This window comes from Anticarsia gemmatalis, chromosome 10 (assembly GCF_050436995.1).
Source record: "Anticarsia gemmatalis isolate Benzon Research Colony breed Stoneville strain chromosome 10, ilAntGemm2 primary, whole genome shotgun sequence".
In the NCBI taxonomy this organism is placed as follows: Eukaryota; Metazoa; Arthropoda; class Insecta; order Lepidoptera; family Erebidae; genus Anticarsia; species Anticarsia gemmatalis.
The window spans coordinates 9,909,873-9,933,871 of record NC_134754.1 but is presented as its reverse complement, the minus strand read 5'-3'; the positions used below and the strand labels follow the sequence as shown (position 1 = coordinate 9,933,871).

General features: G+C 32.9%; 1 protein-coding gene across 1 annotated transcript in view; it reads right to left on the bottom strand.

Annotated features, from left to right (window-relative positions):
- The window catches only part of LOC142976031 (uncharacterized), a 77,257-nt gene extending 60,396 nt beyond the window's left edge, over nucleotides 1-16,861 (bottom strand). Inside the window, exon 1 of the mRNA XM_076119228.1 lies at nucleotides 16,604-16,861. The gene's annotated coding sequence lies outside the window, so the exon portion shown is untranslated. The remainder of the gene's footprint in view (nucleotides 1-16,603) is intronic.
- Nucleotides 16,862-23,999: the final 7,138 nt, after the last annotated feature.

Genomic DNA, 23,999 nt, shown 5'->3' with positions numbered 1-23,999 from the left:
TTCGGCCCAAGTATTTTGCATCTATTTCCCGACCGTGTCGAGCCCCAACTCCACTCCGACTACAGTTTACAATCCCCTTTTGTCCCTCAACTCTTCTAAGACCCTGAATTCGAAATATTCCGACGAAGGCACGTATTTTCTTCTTTCAAGAAAATCTTCAATTGAGCGGAATTGGAACTATGCCCATTTATCGGACCTAATTCTACCGTTATACGCCCGCAGCCGAACTGGCTTTAATACCTTATTATATTAATAGCATACTAAATTTAATGGTATCTGGAAAAAAACTAACAAAACGATAACTTTTTGCTTCGCAAAAGTTAAGTGCTTACACGCGTCCTGTCTATTCGCAACACAAAGGAAATACCAAAACATACTGTCAATAACGAAACAAGATAACGATGACACTCGACACAACAACTCGATCCCTACTCGACCCAGCAACAACATTCTAACACCGATAATTACGAATATCGACTACCAATAACCGATTCATGAAACGTACATATGGTGTCTAACGGTTACGATTGTTTACCAACATGGGATACTACAGAAAAACTCATAACAAAGTCGTAAGAAAAACTATTGAATACGCATGTGAGTGTACATTAATTAATCGAGTAACTGTTATTGTTTCACAACGGATAACTGTGGTACCGCGGTAATGACCGGGCCGGAGTCATTCCCACGCAGCTCCGCAATTTAGTTAGCGTGCATCCGAAAATTCCCGACATCACCCGACATGCTCCGATGACTATGCATAACATTATATTTCTCACTTGTATAGCAATCTGGGAAAGAGAACTGTTTTTGCTTAACAGTAAAGCTGCAAGCATGACAGTGATGGACAGGCCTGACAGGCGATTTGGCTAAAGTGGCGACGCAGCGACGCTTTTAGTCGTAAAAAATGTTAAATTGTGTGCACCTGTTGAATTGTGGGAGCCGAGTAAACAATTCTGTTGAATTGTGAATTTCATACAGTTACATAGTTGTTAAAGCAAATATGAGCATTAATTATGTTAAACGGTATTAATGGTGTTATAATTTTGATGATTCTTATTTCACAATACGTTTAATAATAGTCTCTAAGAGCTTAATATCTGTAATGAAAAACACGGCAAGTAAATTATATAAAAGTTCTTCGCAACGAATGGAGGAACTCCGGTAAGCATATATTTTATCAAAGACGGAAATATGATTGCTAAAAGACTGTCTAGACTCATCTCTCTGCAGATTACATGCAAATTACTAAGATACGGTTAAATATGATTACAGGTACTTTTTCCTTTAAGTAGTGGCTTCTAATTGCGGTTTAATGATAACATCTGAGGACTTCCTCATCCGACCACTATCAGGAATTCTAAGAAAGTTGATAACTTCTACCGACGGACTGTATTTTCGTTTTCAATTAATAAACAGCTACTCGGCGATATTACCTCGTAAAAATGTATGTAATAAACCCATGACTTTTATGTACAGTCATGAATATGAATATGTATCCACTTATTGTTACTAATGAAAGCACCATGATAATTATTCGTATTTATTATTGGCTTTGATGCGTCAGTCTTCTGATAATTTGTTGCGTATCTATGTGATTGCTTACTACTTAGGTTTCTTTCGTTATCTCCTCCTCTTTGAAAATTTTTTTCGACGCTACGATTACTTCTCTCTCCTTCAAAAAATCATAGAAATTGTCTTGAAAAATTAGTCAACACGTTCTACATTTCGCTGACGAGGTTCAACACTCAACTTCAATAAGAGAGAAGCCTTTTCACTTGAAATAAATAATGAAACGCTTAATAAAAATATCATGGGAAGGGCGTGTTTCACAATATCTTGTTTCACAAAGGAAATAATAAATATTGAGAGGCGTTGTCAGCCTTGCCTCGGGTGTCGTGATTTCGACGATTCGCACAAATATAATACAGTATTACGGAAATGTAGACAATGTAAAGAATTGTCGGATGGATGCCGGTAATTTATGAACGAATTGTACCTCGTTATTGGCCGTTAGTATACTTTTGTTGTTCTGAACTTAATTAAATTTGTTGTTACAATTTTATTATTTTAATCTGTATTGGGATCTTTTGTAAATGTTAATTTTGCAAATTACAAATAACGTAATCTGTAGAAATTGTTATTGATATTTTTAAAGGCTGGTTACACATTCAACAAATTATTTATTCCGTAAGAATAAATTGTCTTATCCACGTTAACTAACTTATGTATGTTAATTTGTAAGATATGACGTATCCTCTTTTTTTTCCTTAGCCTGATTGAATGTCCCACTGCTAAGTAAAAGGCCGTTTGTACTCTTTTTAGCAAAAATATTGAATTATTAAAAACTCTATAGTATAACACCCTAGTTCCTTAAAAGCTTTTTATATTATTGCATCCTTGAACACTCTTTCATATATTTTAATAAAGTTATTAAACCTTTTAACTGAACGTATACCGTACAAGTTTTCAAACAGGTCATACATACACGTATTTCATCCATGTATGCTTTTTCTTCAATACATTTTCATAGAACATTTATAAAAGCTATGTAATTACTACATTGGACTTTTTGAAAAGAGTGAGCACTGAGTTAAAATATTTCCGAGAATACTTGTTCAACGTAGTTTTTACAAAAGAGTCTAATTAACGACAGTAGTTAGTTTGGAACTAGAAATGACATAAAAAATATTATTTAGTATTAATCGTGTCTGTGATGGCGTTTATAGGGCTGTAAATACATTGACGGGATAACTTTAAGAAATGTAAATAGGTTTTGGAAGAGTTGTAGTATGAATGACTGATATAATAAGTTTGTCGGTACGGCTTTAAACAGTGCACAGATCAAAGATGATTGGCGAACATAATTCATATTAAAATCAAATGTCTTCTCCATCATCAAATGTCTCATCCATTCTCAATATCCTATCGCCAGTATACATAGATGCACTCGAACGTCAAAAACCCTTATTGCAGTTTTTGTGTCAAATTAAGTATTATAAAGAGCTTATAAAATAAAATAAATAAATTCAACACATTACTTGCTTATATGCCTTGAGTACACCAGGCTGGCTATTTTTGAAACACACATGTGCTGCCTCGGGTTCGAACCGTTGACCACTTGTGTTGTAGGTGCCAACTTATACCATTCGACTATCACTGACAGTTTTATAGCAAAAATTGTTTCTTCTTAATATTTAATGGGCAAATCTCTCATTTTTCCTTAAATTTCAATCAAAATGAATATTTAAAACCTACTAAAGCCTGTAAGTTATAAAAGTTGATAATAAAGAATATTATTAACCTGCCTTATTTATATTTTTATTATACTCTGATTTTATGGACTATAAAGAAAATATTGAAGAACGATTTTTATGGTCGATGGTTTCACGACAGGTGGATGAAAAAAGGTATAAATACGTGAAGTCCTTTTTGAGTGACTTTCAATTTCCTTCATACAGCATTTTATCTAATATATTTCTCATTTTTACTTAAGCTTGCTTAAACACAAACATATATACGAGTAAACAGGCTGTCTTTTTTTCTAAGTCTGTTTTTTTATTAGATAATCACAATATCAATACCAAAAATAGACCCTGCGACTTTTTTATTTTTAGTGGTATACTACCACTAATACGATCAAAGTAAATTGTCTGTAAATTGTAAATAAAACTCCTTTGGGAAATCATTATACAGAACATAAACAGAATACACATTAAAGTTTCATAATACTGAACTAAAATAGCACATCATTATTTATACGATATCATTCACTTCGATATAATTATTTCGCTCGTTTACAGAGTGATTGAACGTCCATTACAATTTTCATTTCAAACATCAATTGTATTTAAAACAAACATACTGCTAAATAATTATTGAACGCTTCTGTTTTTACTTCGAGTGTAGAATTAAAACTACATATATTAATAAATATAATTTTAGGTATTTTTATGGAAAAGTTCATACCCGTGACATTCTTAGTACGAAATAACCTATTGAAGAGCCAGAGACTAAATCTTGAAATACATTTTCTAGCGCACATACAGCAAACCTAAAGTCCAAAATGCCTCTGTAAATACACGAAAGCAAGACATAGTTACTTTTGCATACATAATTACATTTGTTGATACGATTTCAAAACCGTTTTGACTATATACATACTAATAACATCTATAAGGCCCACATCATTTGTTACTAAACTGACACGCTTTTAAAATATTATTTTATATCTTATGAAATAATGCTCTAAGTTTCTATTTCCAGATCATAATTTCTTTATCCTAGGCTATGAACACCTTTCATCGCACAGTTGAACAGCTTCTCAAAAAAGCATTCACTCCATTGAAAAGTAATACGAACATCGTGTGTTCGAGTCCTTACACGGACCGCAGAGCCGGAGGGTAGACGCCATAAACACGCTCCACCAGGAGTTTTTGCTCAGTCCAGAAAGTCATTACAGGCCGCTACGTGTTTTCATTATAAGTGTTATAACTACGATGTTTGTTAGTGTCCGAGTGTGTACTGATTTATATTAACGTGCTGGGATTAATTTTGATGAGTCTTTAGTGATGAGCTTTCGATAGTACTTGTAACATATTTCTGATATAGAAGTTTCCCGCCGTGTCTGGTCTGTCAGTTCGTGATGAAGTGAAAAACTGCACGATTTTTATGCGGTTTTCAGTATTACATGAAGTATATGTTATTTATGTAAGTTGCAAAAAATTATAGCAAAATAATTAATATTTCTAGTACAATAAAGTTAATCGCTTTAAAATATGTTTTTTTAAATATCGTTTAATGGTAGGATGAGTTAAATTAAACAGATTAATGAATCTGAGGAAGGACACAAATGGTTTAAAAATTCGTTTATTTATGCTCTTATTGGTCAAAGACAAAAGTCATAAACATTTCACAGGATTTATATCCAGAATGATATAATAAAAACAGATTCCACATTAAGGAACTTGTTAAAAATACTGCAATACAATTAATATTGTTGACACACTTTTTAATCTTCAACATTTTTCATAATTAAAAACGATACCTTTTAATTGATTAAGTAGCTTTCAAAAAGTTTCAACCACAGTAATATTATTATTGTGGGTGAAATTATGTTTTTAATTCAGCCAGTTTTTGCTACCGATTTTCAATAGCGAGAAATAATCGAGAAGTGACTTAAGAAAATAATTGCAATGTCCCATTACTATCTAACTAACGAACTTACAAAGCACAACACTATCTTTATCTTTTTCTGACATAACGTACGATTAGAACCGGCCAGCAATGTTTACAACGTAACTCAAAGGGGTGTGCGAGTTACCTACATTTTGATTTCTTTGATCATTCAAATGTGGAACAGGGAATATTCAGTTACCCGCCGACCATAGAGGTAACGAGGTTTTATTTTGTTTAGAGAACATGTTTATAATGGCGCGTTTTATTTTTGCTTCTTTTTGTTAGCATACAGAGTTTTAAGGAATTTGGTTTTGGACATTACTACATATTTTTAAATCCAAAGTGCTGCACCGGAAACACAATTAGTCAATAACGGAATTACCGAAACCGAAAGCTTACAAAAAAAAATATTGCGAGGCACTTTGGCAAGACAACATAATGTATCCCGAATACGGACAAAACCTGTATAATATTTTTATTTACACGAAACTTTAGATTTTAATACAAAAGCTTAACTTTTACTGCAACAAACTCTACATTATAATATTATAGAGTAACTTGTCTAACAAAATCTTAGTTACACAAGCACCTGTAGTCCAAACTGATAGTGTCTGATTTGCATAACAACGAAGTTTGGCCGAATAACGATACTACTACTATGCTATAATACTCCTGTTTACTATATGCAAGCTAGGTAACACTGGCTTATGATCTACTCTGGGTCATTGAACTAATAGTTGTACCAAAATCTATACTAATATTTTAAAGCTGAATTTGTTTGTTTGTTTGCTGAGTTTGTTTCTTTCTTTGTTTGTTTGAACGCGCTAATCTTAGGAACCACTGATCCTATTTGAAAAATTATTTCAGTGTTAGATAGTCCATTTATCGAGGAAGGCTATAGGCTATCACGCTACGACTAATAGGAGCAGAGTACCAGTGAAAAATGTTACAAAAACGGGGAAAATTATGACTTTATTGTCTCTTATGTGACGCAAGCGAAGTTGCGCGGGTCAGCTAGTATTACATAAAGTTATACATCATACTAAAAAGCTCTGCCTGTTAGTAGTCATAGATAACTTTATTGTTATTAATACATAATGTTAGAGCAAGAATAATCCATTCCTAAAAAGATACATTATTACATATGTGTAACTAGTATTCAAGAGCCCTAGACACTAAGCGTAGGCTTACCAATTCGGCACAATAAATATTTGAACGCCTATAACAAATCAAGCCCTAATTTATCCTCGTAATACCTGAATCTACATACACACTGATTTATTAGGGATACAGGATTACGTCACGCTGCCAGATTGCAATTCCAATATGGCCGAAGCTGTCACGTTATCAGGTATTCCCGCCATAAATTATTGGAATACGTCTTGGCGATAACAAATTTGTCTCACATGGCCCGCTGGGATCTGGAGATATTACTTATCTATACATTTGTAATGTTATACATTGCTACATTATACAGGTAGTTACTTTTTTACAAGTTAGTTTTCTCATAGTAATGAAGCAGTCGATAATAAATTAACTGCTCCTAATGACTTTGTCGCGTAGCTTAAAGTTAAGAAGCTTAATGCAATTTTCTGATAGTAATACATTATGTAATCCCTTTACTTTACAAATATAGAGTTCTGATTCAATCAACGAATTTTTAGACTCGCTCCTCTGTCACGGTGTCTAGTCAACTCAATCTACAAAATAGGTCTTTTATTTCTCAAACAGAACAGCAAACATGATACGTTTAGCCAGCAGAGTCCGAGAGCGACATAGCGTACAACGAAATATAGCACCAACGGGATCGGTGATTGACAAAAAGCCAGTACCGCGACGAAAGCTCCGACAATGCCCGACCAGCAAAAAATAAAAAAACAAAACATAACTTGTCGGTTATTTAACTTTGGTGTGAAAGAACTCACGACTATTTTTATCTCGCTCCAATGATAAGTATGAAACTAAAAAAACGTTCATTCGTGATTCGATTACCACGATTATTGACTCGACTTTTATATGCGGCTACCATTTTTTTATAACAAATGCATACTTCGAGGTCTATATAATTTACAACGAATAGGGTTGAGAGAAAAATTTCAAATCAAGCAACTCAAACATTCGTATTCAAATATTTACTCACCATTACAATAACGTTGACATTTGAAATAATTTCAGAACGGCTCTTCGTTCGCGGAGGGCTCGCTTAATGCCGTTTCTTTTAATATCGGATGAGGTTCTGTCTTATTTTTATTTGGCGCGCAGCCCTAGGGCTACATAGCTAAGACTGTAATGTGTATCCGAGTGTAGATAGACACAAAAAGGATCTATTTTTCTCTTTCCATCCTGAGGTCGGAACCAGCCGGGCCACTTTTATCGCTGTTTTACTGTTTGCAATTTAACTTGAAACGTTAAACTCTACGCGGGCGAACAAACAACAATAATAATAATCACATTTTGGCATCAATGTATGGTTGTATTAGATTGTAATGGTATTAGGAACTTCATATTATATGAAAGGTGCATGGATGTCGTAAATTCTCAATGACATAAAATGCATTACGTTCGTTTGTACATTTTGTATAACTACAACGGTGGTCGAACGGCGCGTGACAAATCTTCAAATGAATGTTTTAATGCTTCTTTTTAGGTCAACACAAATCGGACAATAATCGTCATAAATGATCTTGCGGTATTTTAATCTAGAGATTTAAACACGGTTTAACGGAACCCAACAAATCCGATATGAAATGTAAACGTTACTGTAATTTATCCACACAGTCATACAAGGGATAAGAAAATAAAAAAGGCTTAGAAATGAATTGGAAACATAAAAATGATATATAAATCCCATAAAATATAAGGTGGGAATGAATCGTATGAATACGATATGTTTTCTGAAGCATGGAGTTTTTTTTTACCTATTTATGTAAAAAGTAGGTGGTGCGTATCGCAATTGGTGGCTCATATATGCCAGAGTAAAATTGATGTTATTGGAAAGCTGTCAAATCTACGAAACTCCGCGGCCGTTGGTGCTGTGGCCTAATTTTTCTATGACCTGCAATGCAGCTATAACTTACATCACTATTTTACTGAAGAAACTTTTATATCGAAGCATAATTCTTCAATAACAGAGACCCCAGTGTATCTTATAACAGCCGCGTAGTAAAATGTAGCTACAATATTTTTCTATTCCCTAGCATATTTTGTTTTTTAAATTTTAATGACTGTAATTTTTTAAATTCAATCAGTTTACTTTATCCCTTTGCTATTACATACTCTATCGAATAATTTTCGCAACACATACACACGATAGTCAGAAAATCAAAACCTAAAATAACACCTGTAGCCACAGTTAAAAGAAAATGGTCAGAATAAAGCTTAAAGCCACCATAAAATCATTAATAACATTCATAATATACCCGTCTCACCTATAAATACACCATAACCTAGGTCAATATAGATGCATCTAACACGAGAACTTGCTCTACTAGTTATGAGCATGTTTAAGTAATGAGCGAACAGTGTTGGCACCGGCCGTGGTCAGCAAACTAATGGACGGCTTTTTTACTTTCAGAAATATCGTGAGCTGAATATTTTTAGAGAATCGCAGAGTGTAAGGATTTTAAAGGGACATTTTTTGCTTAAATATATCATAATCGTGTACATGTTATTAAAAGTTTACAAAAGCAGTATCTTAGGAATTTAAATATCTTTGATCTTATTTCTAATATCGTATCATATAAATACCAAAGAGTTTTAATACTAAACTATCCCGAAATACAAAATAAATAACTTTATATTTTCACTTAATTAATCAAGACAGCTTAAATAACAAAATTGTTTTAAATGGAAGGTCACTGAACTTTTGACACGTCAAACAGCCGCCGCCATTAAAGATAATGTGAATAATTAAGAACAATAGTATTAGCTCTAGCCGAAATATAACCTGCATTGAACATTCTCACTAATTGACACACTCAGAACACTATCCCGGATTAAATATAACACGACGACTGACCCAGTAATTTAATAGCTTAAAAATAAAAACTGATATATCTTTAGGCCTTAACATATATTCTTAACTAAAAGGCACTTTTTTAGCGTGTGTCGATAAGGGACTGAGGTGTCCCAAAATTAAGCTTCTATAAAATGGTAGTTTACTTTTTCATTGGCGCATGACTTACTTTATACTTCGTGAACTTATTTTCTAAGGCACAACATTTCTAAACTTACAGTTTAAATTCAGCAGTTTGATAGTAATTCCTCGTAAATAACTCATCTTAGCTTCAATGACGCCATAGCGCATAGAGAGCAATAGATCAACACTATTAATAACAAAAAAAAACTTGAAATTAATTAACTGTATCTTTGACAGTAATATAAATCAATATTTGATCTCAATTTTGTCTTAATCCACTATACAGTCAATAAATAAAAAAATATCCCGTTTTTACGAATCTTTTAAACAGATCCTTTCATTTTTAAGTGCCGTGGTAAGAATGCATCTTTCACTTTCCGCCGGTAATGGTAGCAGGACATGTGGAGTTTTACGAGAGAGCTTTATTACCAACGCATTTCCATTGTGTATAGGATTGAAGGTTGACTCGTAAAAACGAAGCGGGTGATCGAAATATGAGTGTTGCGCTGGCTTTTTGTTTTGAATTGTTTAGGAACGTTTGTTGGATGACATATTGGTTTTACTGATTGCTTTGGCTTTAGAAATCAAAAAGTATCTATCCTATCTTAGTTTTCAAAAGCTCTCTTTTAATCTTGATTATTTAGCATTTTAGTTTTCAACCATTCGGGATAGTAAAACATTTCCCTTCTAGCTATTTTTTTTGTTTACTTTGAAGCAAAAAGACGCTACCAACTCTAATTCCTAAGAACCCAACGCTAAGTCGTTTAAGAACCTACTTCCTACATTACGCTGCTCGTTTTAAAATAAAACTAGAACGAACATTACCATTTTATACTCAACACTTTTGTGTACAAACACCAAACTTGTACGAGGAACACACTCCTGCATCGCACAGATACTGGGAAACTCAATCGGATACTTTTATAAAGTGTGAAACAAACAAAGAGATCTTATTGTAGAGTTTCTTAAACATGAGCTTTGGAAGACACGCTTAAACTCTGAGATTTTGAGATCATGCCCGAGAGTAAAGTTCCATACGCGGGAATTTAAGGCTTTGCACTCACGCTCTGCCAACGCAAAGTATAAAAACCATATATTTTTATGCGATTGCTATCATTTATTTTGCTCTGAAATACGATACATATTGCTCTGCTATCGGGATTCGATTTATCCCTTGTATGGAATCGTGGTGGTTTTATATTTGAAAATATACAATTTTAACCGTAGCAAAAATAACTACAATTGTTATTCGTCGACTGTTGGTTGAAATAAGAGGACACTCGAGTCCCAAAGGCTAATTAACGAATGAAAAATATTTCTTTTTGTTGCCTCCAAATAAAGCTGTCACTGCTCTGAATTATGACCTTTTGAATACTGAAAACCTAATAAGAATCCCTTCAAGAAAAATACAATTTTGAAGGGCGTAAAAAATCTTGAAAAATCTGCTGTCAAAATGTTGTCTGACATATTTTACAGAAAGACAATTAGGAAGATAAAAATATAACTTTCCCTCAATTTTGTTAGGACCCTAATTTGACAGTTGGAAGAAAGCTTGTTCTTTTATCAAAGGATTACGCGTTCTGGTATCACAAGTAGCAATATAACTGACACCATTGGCTTTTAAATAAGTTTAACGAAACAAGGAATAATGCCGATATCTTTTAAGTAAATTTCCGAACAGACGTTTGACAGGGCTAACTTGTAATCCCGGCTTACCCAACATACTTTGAACTTTGGCTGAACAACGGAATAAAGTTGGTATTTAACATTTGGGATCCGATATTGAACATAAATCTTGATATAACGGTAGCAATCGACGTGATATTAGTATCGTGGTATAAATTGTGGACTAGCCTGCGGCTATGGGTGTTTATCTATTTTCTATTTATGACAACTGGGACACTGTTGAAAAATAGCTTTATTTCTTGGTAAACCTGATGAAATGAGGTTGTACTTTTACTTATTAAAACAAATGTTAGATTAAATAATCTACTTTATATCACGGGAATGTGTAGTATAAGGTAGATTATTTAATCTAGCATTGTATCTCATCATAAAGTCTCGAGCTAAAAAATACAAAAGACGAAACACGGTAGGTATATTGTTCAACTTCTGCACTTACTGCATGTCTGTTCTTGTTGATATACGGAACAGACAGACAGAGGTGGAAAAGACATAAGGCTACAGGCGTGAAATATAAAAAAAAAACCCTTTGCATCAACCTTAAGGTGAAAATATACGTAATTTTGTACGTGAAACTAAAGGACATTGGTTAGTAAAGTTTTAACTTTCATCGAACATCGAAATTGGTTGGAAATTCAATCAACCAGTAAAAGGGTCAAACGGAAGCTAACGTAGTTAGTGAGATGTGGACGCATTAACATCCGTAACCTTTGAAGAGAGAGGTAGCGATGTTTATGTTATTTATAAGGATTTTGAGATGAGAAAACATGTTATGTTTGTTATAAAAGTTAACTGAAGCATTAAATAAGAATATTTTTTGTGTGGTAGCGGAACGCACAAGGTGACGAAAATAATTATTACGTAATTCTTTAAGGAATCATAAACGTTCCTTTAGTATTATTTATCTTAATGAACACCAAACTAGAAAATTATATTTATTAATTAAAAAAACACAAACATTGTTATATTAGTAGGGTCATAATAGATTATTATAACACTCCATAAAAGCGATCATGTCACTTCTTAGGTCTACAAATTCCTAACCACTGACCTACCCACAGCGCTATACATTCCCCAACGGAGAAGAGAAGTGAAGTTAGTTATAAGCTGTAAAACATACAAAGGTTTATACTAGACCAACTGAAACCTAAACCCAGGCTTACTTGAGAGTTGTGACCGTTTAAGGACACTGGATATTCGACCTTATTACGTAAGAGTTTAATATTCAAATGATTTTAGTTCGGTCTTAATGACTGAGCTGGGTTGCGAAGTGATTAGTTTGTAAGGGTACCTAAACTAGAGATTTACTTTCAGCTTGAAGTATTATTATGAGTATTAAATTTGCAGTATAGGTGAAGCTTTTAGTTATGTTGGTTCTTATACGTCAATTTCATTCGACATTAAAAGCATATTTTTTCGTGTTATAATTCTACAATAAAATTAGTATAAGCTAGGTTTGTTATTAAGATTAAATATTGATATATAACGCATAAAAATTGTTTACAAGTAAAATAAATGTAGAAAACGCAATCAGGAAATTGTATATACAAAGCTCAACCTTTTCATATAGAAATAAAACGTAATACCATAAAATATTTAAAACAAAGATATTATGATAAACGTGAATCTTCAATAATAGCACTTATACAAGTACCTACTTATAATCCTAATCATAATCATCCATCCTTAAAACCTCTTTCCGCGACTGATAAAGAAGGTTCCAGAATCAACTACTCACAATACCAAGCAACAACAAACAGGTCGTCCAGAACTATGTTAGTGAGCTAAAAACGTAAAGTTTTAAACCACCACCGTCACGACTAAACTTCGTGACTCTATAATGGACGACAGATCGAGAAGGCCCTTGTTTAACAACAAACCACTTCAAATAAACACGAAGCTTTATTTATTGTTATTTTTTTAAGAACCTTCAATAAGAACTAGTCTTATCTTTAGATCTGAGTTTCTGGGACTTTTACAAACAAGTAGAGTTTTAGAAACCAATATTAGGCATATTTGGTAGTACATTTTTATATTTGTTTAATATGGAAATTGAACTTAATATACAAATTGTAAGTTTATATCTTAACTTCTTTACCATAATGTAAATCTTACAAATATCAAATACAAATAAGATTTACTTACAAATAAATAAATAAATAAAAATAAATTTAACCCGTAATGAGGGAGGGGTTAGGCCTCGAGTCCACCACGCTGGCCAAGTGCGGGTTGGGGACTTTACATGCCCTCAATAAATGTATTTTAGGCATGCAAGGTTTCCTCACGATGTTTTCCTTCACCGTTGGAGCATGTGATAATTATTTCTAATACACACATAACTTCTAAAAGTCATTGGTGTGTTGCCTCGGGTTCGAACCTGCGACCACTTGCGTGGGAGGTGTCAACTTATCCCACTCGGCTATCACTGCTGCTTACAAATATTCTTGAAAAATTTAATGAAAGCCCTACCTGACGAAAAATTATCTACGATGGGTATAATATTTTTTTTTAAGAAAAAAAGAGACAGCTTAATAACAACATTCTTTTTTATAAAAAGGCTAAACTTGAATTATTTATTTGTAAAATGAATTTCATAATCGTAAAAGCTGAAATGTAAGAAAAAAGATCTTTGTCAAAACACTGATTATGTTTTCAGTTAGTTAGTTTTTCTATTTTCTATGTTTTTTTTTTTTTTTTTTTTTTTTAGATTTTTGAAAGTCCATATATAATTCTATGACCAAACTTATAAAACAAAATATTTACATTAAATTATTAAAATTAAAACTATATATACACATTGACGAAAAAGAAACAAATATATAAAAAAAAAACATTAAGAATATAAAAGAAAGGAAGCGCGCTACTACGTTAGTTAGTTAGTTATTCAGTGTTGTCACTACCGAAGAGGTATAAAAACAGAGCCTTCTTAAATATATCACAAAGCCTATTTATGTCCATATCAAATATTCTATTGCTGATAAAATGAAAGCCTTTCTTTGAATAACATTTATAATTTTTCAAATTAAAATATCTTCTTAGATTAGATATAATTACTATCTTGTAATGGACTTCAGTCAAATAAATTATGCTCCTGAAATCCGAAACTGATACCTGGATAAATACGTACTTACCCACCTTTTAAAGCTTTAAAAAATGTTTGAATTTGTATTATTTATAATTCTAATGAAGATAAGCAAGTAATGTTTTTAGTTGCCGGCACAACACAACGAGAAAAAGCCGTGATTATATGTATTTAATTATGTATGATAAAAAGAAAATTATTTCTCAAAGTACTTAACTGATATCCTAAGCCTACCTAGACAGCCTTACGTATTAATTAAACTAACAGATTAATGATCGTATTAAAACTGTGATGGAAAACTAATTAAAGATCAACTTTAATTTCCGGCCATTAGAACTTCATCTTACTGCTAGTTTTGCTTTTAAATGGAAATCGAGTACCAACGTGTTATTAACTCTCATCATATTTATAGAAAATATAAGAAATATTTGTTTGGATTTTAATAATATTGGCTATCCAGTATCCATATAACATGTAGTCAAATAGTTATTCTTACTGGATAATTATTTAATGATAGTACCGCGTTTTAATTAAATATCAGTTATCAGTACATACTATTGTGTTAGTTGTCAGAGGTGTAGATCGAGATGTAAGAAATACACCCACATTTCGCCATTAACAATGTTAGTACCATAAGTTAAAAGATCACACCTGTATTTCCATTAAAAGTGTAATCTTTTTCGAAATTAAATAATAGATAGAGCTTTAACTATTGAATGCCAATTAAAACTAGATCAAAGTAGTCTCTATTCGCTGTCAACGTAGGTACTGACTGTCGAGGGTTCGATTACCACGCAGAACCAATATTTGCGTGACAGTCAGTCTGTTGTTCCTAGCCAATTCTAGGAACCAATAATGTCACACAGTATGTCTAAAGTTTCCTGCTTCAGAAGTTTTATGTTTAGTTGACCTAAAAAGGTACAGATCTGTTTTTCGTCTAATACATACAAAGTTCTCTACTTCATTCGAATACTAAAAAATATTATGAAGAGATCATGAACTAATTGTATTTAATTCATCTGCAAATATCACTTTGCGAATCTTATTAATATTAAATAAAGCCAAAAGAAATACTCATATATTACTTTATTGTATAGCAGTTACAAATGTTTAATATTATATTATTATAATAAACTGGCCTAGAACAAAAAACAACACGAACCCTTCAACCTGCCACAAAAGCGGTAGTTGCCAGTTAATATTTCTTCAACCCACAAGGGACTGGCCATAGTTTTACCGAGAAACTTACGTCCCTGCAGGTCTTAGAAAAAAACTATATCAAAGTTCCGTTCCAGATATAAAACCTAGTACTCACGACCTCGGTTCGTGACATTGTAATGCGGCACCGCGGCGGTGCAACTTTGTCCCGCTTTGAAAAATAATACACGAACGTTTGTCAGGTTTTCTAAGATAACATCTTTATAGTAATCGGGTGACTAGAACGAACGAGATTCCTAGCACGGTGCTTTAAGAAAAGTATTTATATAAGTATTATAAACTATATATTTATTAATGAAAAACTAAAATTACGCTGTCGATTATTATCAAATAAGAAATTTATAAAAGCATATAAAAAATACGATAGTTGGTTGAAATATATTATTATGTTAACAAATGGCGATACATTACGAAGAAGTCGTCTATCTATCGCGTTACCTATTAAAGAAGGTCTTAATTTTGCACAAAAATGAAATATGAACAGGCATAAAAACATATTACTCACGCCATAAAAATCTTTATTATTATCAATCTTCAGCTACACATTTAAGGAGAGTTATATACTTATATCACACCATTACTTTTAGTAGAAATTACCTAATTCAAACGATATAAATTCTCTGTTAACTCCCAATTATACTTTAATGGTTTCATCTCGCTTGAAATTGGACCAGAGCTTGTTATATTTAAAAGGAACACTACGATCCAACTTAAGCCTCTTAATTAGAACCTTAATTACAACTGAGTCTTTCCTCTATTACCACCGCAATGCTCCGTTCATAACATTCCCAAAGTAATAACACAACTTTGTCAATAAAACGTAGGAAACTTTTAAAATGTCTATCCTTTCGGTACGTGTAAACTAAACTTTACACGACGTATGTTTTTAAAACTTTTGTTGTTTTTGAAGCTTCTAATTTCAAATCGCGATTATTTTTTAATAGCTTTACGTGATATTTCAATGGTCAAAATACGACTGGCCACTACCAGACTGCTTTTATAAATATTATATGTGTGTCGTGAAAATAAATAAAAAAAAAACTTTTTAGTTTCAATCAATTAATTTTTTTTTTTTTCAATACACATGGATTTATACAATATTTTTTAATTGCTATTAATGTTTTCATGTAGATTTACAATTTATTTATTCATTTTTATATTAATTGAAATAAAAAGCAAAAAAGTTGTGTTACCTATTTAAAGAGTTAAAATTAAATATAACAAAATCCGATTTTTTTACGGTTCATCAATAAAAATATAGTTAATAAAATTAAAACTAAATAATACTTAAAATTCAAACTTACCGGTAAAATCTCGAGCTGTCGCAAAAAAACTTGAATGCTACGAGTTCATTAGAGCATTTTCAACTTTCGAACATAAATCACGAATAAAATAATTGTTAATTATATTTTTTAATGTCCGATATAATTTTAATTGATGGCGAAGGCGTCGAATGTCATGCGTTCGGCGAGTACGAGCGAGCGTGGGTCGCGCAGTGGTCGCGCACACGGGCTGCGGCTAGTAAAGGCGGCAACACACTGCGAGAGCGGCGTCAGGCTGCGCCAGTGCCCCCTCCGGCTATCACTCTACTTTCGGTTATTCTCTCGCCTCCCCCGAGACAGAGACCGATTTATCACGGTGGCGTATCTGTGTTAGCTCCCAGACAATCCAGACTCAACTCGAGGTTTGCCGCGCAATCTTTCTTATACAAACCACCTTCGTACCGCAAGTGTACTCGTTGATTCAAAGAAACGTCACTGACCGCATAATGTCGCACATAATGAGTTTGAAGGCAGACGAAAATTGTTCGTTAGCCGAATAAGGCGATTTAGTTGCAATCGGGACGAGAACTTAGTGAAATCATTAATTTTTTAAGATGTTTAACTGTTAATTGCGTGACAGGTCGTTGAACTTTCACACTGGTCCAGTTACAACGGTCCACACATGTAATGTAGTCATTAGTTCCAAACTATATTATCTTATACAACTTGAGATTACATTTTTTGTTTTTCCTGTGTTAATTTGCGTGTCAATCAAAACCTATTGTCAGGGACGACAACATTAAAAAAATAACAGTACATTTGTAAAATTTACATATTTTTTATATTTTTCAAGAGGCACGGATATAAAATGAATCAGCCATAAATAATTCCGTGTGATGAGTAACACTACGATACAGAATCATAGCAATGACCTAATTTCTTCGATGCAGGCTATTGTCATGTTAGGAGGCGAGCGGACGAAAGTAAATTTCTCCTAATGGGTCAGCCTGAATACATCATAAGTGACCACATTTGTATGGAAAGGAGCGTCTGACATGCACTTGTAAAAGTCTGTACACTATGGTAAGTGGCCGTATCATTTCGTTTAGTCATTATTTTTAATTAAGGAAAGAGGGTCAAACATGTTTATAATGTAATCCTCGAGTGAAGGATAAATAAGGTTTTATTTTATTTTTATTGTAGGTACATATTTGTATTGAAGGACTGAGTATTGGTATAAGTGCTATCGAAAGTGTTTTCTTACCTAGAAATTGAGCCGAATCATTTCTAGGACATTGTTGGTAGTTAAGTTTATTGACGTTAAATTCAAATAACAAGTCTATTTGTTGTGTATGCGTAGCTTTTATATTTACTCCACATTACCTAAAATATTATTTAATTTTACTACTTCCTGTAACGCGGGACAAGTCTTTCACGGGCAATGCGGGTGGGTTGCCAAGACAACCCTTCAAGAAGTTGAAGAATGTTCAGGAGTTATTCACGTCTTCCTACCCTGTTTAAAACTAAGTTCAAAATTTCAATTGGGCTCAACAATTTGTAACCTAATAAATTTTAAGTTTGATACTTTAACTATCGCTCTATGTAATACCTTAAGAACTTATTACTGTGTATGTATAGTTATGATGTCTACTCATTTGGAAATAAAGCGATGCATAACTTCTACTCTCTGACTCTACTTAACAAAGTCAAACATCGTAAACAAATAAACGAATTCGCAAAAGGTTTTGAGTATGACCCGAGTTCTAAATTCAAAACAAACGGGTTCAAAAGGCTCCGACCTTAGTAATCATGTACAAGGAGGTTTCCCACGCGAATTTTAAAAAGTAAGTACGAGTAAAACCACAGAACTGTGTCCTTCATTTAAAATTTAAAACAGCCACCTCGACGGAGTTAATTGCTGGCGAACCGACTTTGCTAGACGCCACGGGAAATTTTGGTGATACTTTGAAATTGTTTATAGATATAACATACTATAGTTTAAAATTACAAAGACTTACGTTTGTTGTTCAATAACCGATGCTATCGACTTTGTATCAAAAACTGATCAGCGCCCCTAGCGGTTTACACGAGAACTATTTTCCTCGCGCCATTTTAAATATCAAACGCTTATCGGTACAGAGTGTGGATAATGCTGCTAAAGCAAGCCCTACCGCGCTTTTCAAAACAACATTTTATAAACGAACGAGTCAGGCAGCATCGCATAAAAATACTTGGTTTAGATCCTTGCACGTTTTTTTTTAACGAAAATCGTAGAAGGCATTAGTAATGTGCTTATTTACCTATAGTACAAAGTTGACAGTATTTCTCTTTATCTTGTTCATTTTCTTAAAATACCTAGAAGTGATAATAGAAATCGTAAAACCAACTACAACTTTCTTTCTCGTAATGTAAAACGCTCATTTTTCTCATTGTTATCAAAGTTTAAAGCTTGAATTTTCTACGAACCGAACATACTGTATTATTTCGCGGGAAATTCTCAACTTATTCACGTTTATTATTGTCCAACTTCTGTATTCTCATTTGATATTAAGTCATATTTACACAGAATCACATTCTTATGTAGCTGTAGAAAATTTCCCGCAGTAAAAAGTATCCTATGTGTTAATCTAGGTCATAAACTATCTGTTTATCAAATTTTATTTAAAATCCGTTCTGTAGTTTTTTAATGAAAGAGTAACAAACATCCTCACAAACTTTCGCATTTACAACATGGGTAGGATTTGTCAATTTACAGAACCTTTGGAACAATTTCAAGCCTTCGAATATAGGTCATATTCAATCCCAATTTACTTCAAAAAGTTCAATTTAATACTTTAAAACCACGAAAGTCGTATCTCCTTGAAAAACCGTTGCTATCGACTCTCAGATGCGAGGCACGTTCCTCTTGAAATATATGGAAATTAGAGAACTCGGCTTCAGTTAGAGCCTTCAGTAACTCACTGATCTATTAGCAGCTACCGTGCCTTCATTACACGCCGATTTTTAAAAGAACAATTCCGTAAAGACGTTGGAATCTATACAAAAGTGGTTCGCACAAATAAATAAGCATTGGACCACTCACACTTAGTTATCTGGTTCTAAACTAAGCAGAACTTGTACTACGGTAATTAAATAACTGATAAACATATGTACTGGCATATGTACTATCGAACAAACTGAATCATGACCCACCATGTGCTCATTTTCTAAAACACGTCTATATACGCGTAGGTCGAAATTGGCTTGAACCTACGTTTCCTTGGTGATGAATTTGTTATCTGTCATTATTGCGACAAATCTTTGTGCGTCAATACAATAATGCTTTGCTACCGTTTTCAACAGGCTCCGTGGCGTAGTGGGTTGATGTTACGACTGGGACGCGTCAGGAGTGGGTTCGATACCCACTCAGGACATGGTTTATTCGGACTTTGTAGGAAATAATGTCATTGAAACTATAAAAATTAAAATAATATAGGGTAACCAGCATAGTTATTACCCGGTTAAGGAATTGATACACAATTTTGGTCAATAGTATCTTTACCTATTTAGTAAAACATTGACTTAAACTCTGTTATAAACGCAACTTAAATATTCTTTCTAAAAGAACATCAGTCGTTTGTTTCAATAACTTTATACTAATTCAATATAAAACACTTAAATACAAGAAATACTAGTGAATACTGTTAATTCAAATGTGTTATCCTTAACAAATATTGCAACAAACTTATTTTTCTTTTCGAACTACACACCTGTCGCACAAACGTCGGACATGAGTTCTATAAATTAAAAGTGTTACCAATATTCTAAAAGTGACATATATCGCAATTAATTTGAACTGTATACTTTAGAAATTAAAATAAACGTATTATTCCTTAACATTGGCAATCACTGTATGATGGGCAATGACTATAGTGGTTACCCTAATCGTTACACAGATTTCTAAATGACGTGCTATTTGATATTTGTCATATTTGACACAAATAGGTTTTTTCGTAGTGAAAAGAGTTTATACTATTTACATTCTAGATTCAAATTAAGAGTGATTCATCGAAAACGTATCTACGTACTGTAATAACAAAGGTTAAAATTATCTGTAGTCGTAATACATCATAACACAGTCGTATGCATGTTTAAAATGTCCTAAGTGCAACTTTGACGATAAAGATGAAATTCTTAGTGTTTTGACGGTGTCAAGCGAATTGTCGGCAAAATGGGTCATGATTCAGTTGGTTCGATAGTACATCCAAGCTCAGACTAGATATGCTCATCTCGAGATTCGAACACAAAGTAATACACTTTACAATATGTTATTTTAATGATTTTATTTCGTAATATACATTAGAATTTAGTGTTAGTTACTAGAGTAGTGAACATTATCTACAATTTGTTTTTGTTGCTTACCTAAACGAATTCTAGTATTGCTACACTAATGGCCAATCTAGCCAAGAATTTAAATAAGACTTAGGCAAAATACGACAGCTGTTACTAAAATGAAACATAAATATAATTTTATGAAGCAAAATATCAAGATTCATCCAAATCATTTAGAACTAAAATCTTTTCAGAATACAGCACTTGTAAAGATATTACCAGCTTTCATTTAAAAAAGAAATCTAGATTTTTTGCTGGCACTGAATGTTCAGATTTTGGAATTGGCCAGTGTAGGCGTTTCAGAATATTGTACCTCGGAAAGGTTTCTAACGTCATAAAAAGGCTAACGATTCAGAAGGGATCGTAAATGCCAAATTGTGGAAGCACAAACGAACGCTAGATAATCGAATCTAATTTTGGATTCGGTACAATTTAATAATACAAATATGAAATATGATTAAAAATAAGCTTAACAGTACAGGTATTGTGAAATGGATAAACGAACCGATGTATGACTGTTTGTTACCCTTTCACACATAATTTACTGAATTGATTTTGACGTAATTTTAAATAATACTAGATCATAACCTAGATCAACACAATATCAGTTTACCCCAGGATGATAATATGTTTTCAGCAAGATGAAACCGCGCGCAGAAGTTTTGAACAAAATAGGACTGTAAAATGATTAAATTAAAAACGTGATATAATCAAATTTCAACGACATTTCAAGAAGCAGTATTACAACTTATTGAAGTGTAGAAAATATTAAAAGAGTCACATTGCCTCGCCTGCCTCCCGGGAAATCTAACACGGTTGGCGGCCGCAACCAGCTTTAATCATAAGGAATAAAATCTCTGAAGGCTTTTATGTTCTACACGTAATTATATGTCATTATATTTTCTTTGGATAATGTGAAACAAACCAATCTGAAAACATACGTTCATATTCATAATATCACGCCTGTTATACCCGAATGTGTAGGCAAAGGCAAAACACTAATGTTTTGCTACGAGCAACAGCAATGTTAGTAATATTTAAGAGGAGGCGAGACTTTTGTTATTTATTGTCATTAAATTTTCTTCGATTCATTTGAAACAAACTTACCTCTGAAAACATAGAGATGGTGTTTAATCTGTTCAAGAATTTTTCTCCACTTTTCACTTAACATAAACCAACATAGTTTTATAAAGTAGTAATTGCATGTTGCGGAACAGAAAACTATGACAAGAAAAGAAAACATTTAAAATCTAAACAAAGCATACTCTCGTAGTTTCTATAGAAAACGGCTTCAAGGAATAAAAAAGCTGGATAAAGTAGAGTCAAGTTATATTTTTAATTACCTATCTCTGTTACCGAGAAAAACTTTTCAAACTAAAGTTGTAAGAAAATAAATAATTCATTATTTTCTACCTTCCGTAATAAGTACTGCAGCTGAAAGAACAGCGCTCAATCGCAACAACTCATTAAACTAAAACAACAATGAAAGAAGGTTTTAATACGAAAAGATTTTTTTTTTCCTTCTGTCGCTCGCTCGGATTCTGTCTTCGTTATTTTATTTTAGCTAAGTGGTACAAATTATATTGAAAATGTCAGGAAATATTTAATATCTAGATGAACTGGATGAATCTTAATTTGAGTGCCTAATTTATTAATGCTAAGGGAAAAGTAAGATACATATTTTTCTAATAAAAGAGATTTCGTTTTAACTTTTATAAAAATCGACTATTTAAGCTGCTGGGTAATTATTTATTACAAAATCTTCTTCTATTGAATTTTGACCCTTGTATCTTATATTTGTTGTCGTTTTATCTAGCGGATAAGTTATCTGACACTTATTCATAAGCTTACCCCGCTTGTTTGTTGATATCTTACAGTGGTTTGAAGATGTATAAAAGATATTTATTTACAAAAGAAGAACGTATTATGTGTTTATATTAAACTTAAATGAAAGTGTAAATCCATGAAAATGTATTAAAACATGCCTTTATATATGATGAAAATAAAGCCTAAAACATTTAACTTACTTCCCGAGATACCTACAGTTAACTAAATAATGTTATTTCGTTTGTTCCTCGGGTGGCACAGGCGGGCTACACACTGACTCGTGTTCACAAAGGATTGTTGCCTCTAAGCCGAGTCAAGAGGCTTAGGGTTTGTAGCCCGCCGGCTATCTCGGGAAGTCGGGAACGATTTGTGTAGGGACGGTTTTCATGTGATTGCGGTCTGCATGTAACGAGTGATTACATGACGGGAACTGTGTACGTACTGCTTTAAAAATAGGAACTGTTGTTTACGTTTTGACAGGTTTTTTTACCGAAAAGTTTATTTTTTTTAAAGTTTCTACATTAATCTACATAGTATTAAATGTATAGTTTGATTGAAAATATTTACATGCGAATAACAACAGTTCAGATTCTCAATTTTCACGACGTCTACTTACATGCTGCAAAATAAAAAAATATTTACCCACCTTACTTATTTTACTTACCATTTTACTTATTTTCATTCAGGTTTGCTACGAAAAAGGTAGCAAAGACACTTTAACTGTTCAAATAAAAATATCTCTCGGACATTTGAGCAATGCCCAGCAGACCAACAAACTAAATAATGTAGAAACAAAAGAATACACTCATAATAAATCTCTCAAATACGTTTTGCGGGAAGACCGCAAAACTAACACTTGCGAGAATAATAATATGTACGAATTACAGGAAAGGTTTATCTTTGTACTGTGTTTTATTCTTTTGTGTATCTCGTAGCATAAGCTCTGGGAAATTCGTGTATCTTGCGATCATTATTAACTCAGTACCATAAAGATGCGATGCGATACCTCTATTCAAAAGTTAGTATACATGTAAGGTACCTACTAGCAAATAGTGTTCGATTGATAAGATAAACGAAGGGAAATAGATATTTTTTATTGGACAACACGTCAACACTATTGTGCAAATGACCAAAACCTAAACACACAAATAACATTGAATAAAATTGCATTTGTTTTTTTTTTATATACCAGCAGAAAACTGCCTAAAAATTGGTTTTAAACTCCGTTAACAGGACAAAA